At 40.1% G+C, this 3637-nt stretch overlaps 1 long non-coding RNA gene across 1 annotated transcript; it reads left to right on the plus strand.

The window, feature by feature from the left end:
- Positions 1-288: 288 nt before the first annotated feature.
- Positions 289-1213, plus strand: LOC119770511. Its single transcript, XR_005278865.1, has 3 exons — positions 289-501; positions 557-727; positions 789-1213. It is a non-coding gene; the product is annotated as an uncharacterized LOC119770511 (long non-coding RNA).
- Positions 1214-3637: the final 2424 nt, after the last annotated feature.

The raw sequence follows: 3637 nt of genomic DNA on the forward strand, positions 1-3637 counted from the left end.
ATTTGAATGTGTATGCTGCCCGCAGTACCGCATAAAACCAAATATTATGAAATTTACATCGGATTCTAAATTCAACGAGAAAATTTTTTTTTGCTTTGGTAAATTTACATCGATTTCATCGGAAAATTACATGTTTTCAAAGCCCTTTTTGTACCGCACGTTTAAATCGGATGGCATGTAAATTTCCAATGAATTTGATGTAAATTCGCATCATTAATGACGTGCACTTTTGGTACATCATAAATGATGTATATTTACCCGATTTTTTTTTTCTGTGCAGAACCTTTCCCAAAGCCAATTGTTACACTTTTGTTCCGACAACGCATAGCCCCGCCAACATAATTGTAGGAAAAGAATAGATCCAGTACCTACCAAGGACAAGATGCAGTGCCGATTCGAATAATATTTGCGCCGATTTGGAACCCCGTAAGCAGGCCGGCCAATTTTACGACACTGGAAATATTTTAGGATTTGACAACAATTAGATGTGTGCTGGTATAGGTAAACTGGGTGCATAAAATGTTATGTTTTTATGCTAATTGTTTGATCTTTGCAGAACTATTAGCTTCGGTGATTGCGGTCGTAGTTGGGACGTCCCCTACGCCTTCCTAGAAGGTTCAAACTCACCGGACAAGCTGGACAAGTCCATGAAAAGCAATGGAAGCAGAAGCAAGAGATCAAATGCTGATTAGGGCACGACGAGTGTTTAAGCAAATCTGTTCGGGGAGTAAGTGTCGAATCCATTTTTTTGATTGACTTCCATTTAAACCTCTCGCGTTTCCCATCAGGACAAACTACTGTTCTGCTGCGATGTACGAATGCGCTCCAGTAGAACTGTCGCGTTTACGGAAAGTGATCAACCCTAACTAAGTTAACAATCAATGCTGTCCTCGGCCATAAACAAATGGTTACAACCGCCCGACGCTGACTTGAAGAACGCTCCTGTTAAAGAAGCTCGCATCGCCTTGAAGCCGCCAGTGTTAACGTGGCCCCCGAGACTTCGTCGGGTCCACCGACAAAGAATTCGGACGGCAACACAGGACTCAAGCAGCTCACCAAGACCGTCAACCACAAACAGAGTACCACCTGGGAAAAGCTCCTTTAAATCCATTTGCTGACCTTTACCGCTAATGAGTAGGTTTCTTGTACAAAGCCTAACTAATTCAGGTGAGTACATTCCGCATTGTAGTTATCACTTCCTTTAAGAAAACATTCGAGCATTGCTCCGTTGAATCTACTATTTGATGGAATTTTGAAAAGCTTTTGTATCACGGTATAAAAAGATTTATTCTACTTCAGGTTAATCTAGAAACCCTATTTTGATCAAAAAGAAGTCATAATGCTAATCTTCTCTGGACCATTTTTTACAAAAGCTTTCTAAATTTACATAAGATTCTAGATTCAACGGAGCAAAAAAAAAGTTTCGTTTTTGTAAATTTACGTTAGTTTTATCGGAAATTTACATGTTTTTGAGACACTTTTTGTTCGATAAATTTACATCGGATGGCATTTAAATTTCAAATGAATTTGATGTAAATTCGCATCATTAATGACGTGCACTTTTGGTACATCATAAATGATGTAAATTTACCCGATTTTTTTTCTGTGTATGTTGGGTCTCGCTTCCATGCAGTCTGTAACTGTTGTTACTAGAGGAGTTATGTCGAACTCCTTCATGATGCGCAGGTGACCCGTTAGATCACCTTCGTAGTTGATATTATGCCTTCGCTGTCGTAGTGCTCCAGTCTCCACTTCCTTCTTGACGTAAAGATGTAGCGGTAGAATGTGGAGCAGTGCCTCCATTGCAGCGGTCGGTGTTGTTTTCATAGCACTTGTGATGGAGAGGCAGGCCAACCGCTGAACCTTGTTCAACTTTGCTTGCGCCGTCCTCTCGTTCACTTTTGGCCACCATACGAGAGACGCGTATGTTAGCCAGGTGTAAGACCACACAGAAAAAAAATTCCGGTAAATTTACATCATTTATGATGTACCAAAAGTGCACGTCATTAATGATGCTTATTTACATCCTCCCATCCTCGTCGCCAAAATGTTGCAATGTGCAAACAACGAATGAAACACGCGAGTGTAGACTAATTGATAACGCATTTATTAAGATCGTAAAGTTTTATTAAAAATAAGCGTGTGTCTTGTTGAGCTCGCGGATTATGACAACCGGTTTCCGGTCGTGGATGTCAACAGGATGACGACAAGTGTCGCTCATCCAGGGTCGCATCCAGGGTTGTTCCTAGGGGTCCAACAACATCAGCTTCATCTGAAATTTACATGCCTTCCGACGTAAACGTGCCGAACAAACAAAGCTTCGAAAACTTGTAAATTCCCGATGAAAATAATGTAAATTTACCGAAGCTGCAAAATTTTTTTACTCCGTTGAATTTTAAATCCGATGTAAATTTCAATTGCTTTTATGGCCAAATATTATTTGAAAAGTCATTATTTTGTTTTCCATTCTACACACAAAAAAAATATTTCCGAATGTTACATCATTTATGATGTAACACTTTTGCACGTCATTAAACATGTAATTTTAAATGCAATTTGATGTAAATTTGCAACAAATTATACATAAAACCATGATTTTACGTGTGATTCAACCGTTTACATCGAATCTCAAGTTTACATCAACTGAGTTTACATGTGATTCATTTTTTCCGTGTCGAGTAAATTCACATATTTTTTCTGTGTAGCCAATATAAGCAGTTGACTACTATCAAACGTTACTTATTATTGATTAGAAACGACAAAAGTAAATGATTTCAAAACAGTGGGCGAAGAGCTTGAAACGCAGTATCGGATTCTAAATTCAACGGAGTAAATTATATGAAAATAAAAAAAATAGCTGTGAGTTTAGCTCTGCGGAATTGATTAGGGGATTAGGGCGATTAAAACCATGAATTACTTGCGGTTAAGCGAATCAGCAGTGAATTGAGCACCGTCGATTAAAGTTGCGTAAAATGAGCCAAATTTTGGCGTGGATTTCAATGAACTGCTCACACTCCAGCAGTTCGATCAAATGTTGTAACTGTAGAATAGTGAAAAAGTGGACACCAATGACCTATGAAGCACTTGACACCGTGTACTGGACTATGGTAGCTGCTAACATTGAGCTGAAAAAAATACACAAAAATAACTCCAAAATTCAATTCGATATCGTTAAATAATTCGTCCCACCTTCTGAACTGAAACCACCTGCGCGAAGGAGGCGCCAGATGGCAGCGTGACGGGTTCCGTCGTCGGAGAGCACTTGGTCGCCATCAAACCCCCTCATGCCCAGCGATCAAGTGTTATCACTAGTCGTAGCTTGCGAAGCCTCCATAGCTTTGATGACCTCGATGGAAGTTTGATTCAGACTTGTTTAAGCGGTTAGTTGCTATAAATAAAACAATTTTTCGACCATCTTACCATCGAATGCAGCGACTTTGTGTTTCGACCGAGCACGTTTTAGCAGGATGTTGTGGGGGGGACGCGTCCGGCTTCTCCGGCAGGGTGGTGTTGCTTCGCAGCAGAACTACATCCTAGACACCCTCGTGAACAAATCCAGCGCCATCGTTGCGCAAAAGAAAAAAAAAAAAACTGAGACCTTGCTCCAGCAGAAACTCGATCACTTTAATGTAGTTAC

The sequence above is a fragment of the Culex quinquefasciatus genome, chromosome 3 (assembly GCF_015732765.1).
Source record: "Culex quinquefasciatus strain JHB chromosome 3, VPISU_Cqui_1.0_pri_paternal, whole genome shotgun sequence".
NCBI classification, from domain to species: domain Eukaryota; kingdom Metazoa; phylum Arthropoda; class Insecta; order Diptera; family Culicidae; genus Culex; species Culex quinquefasciatus.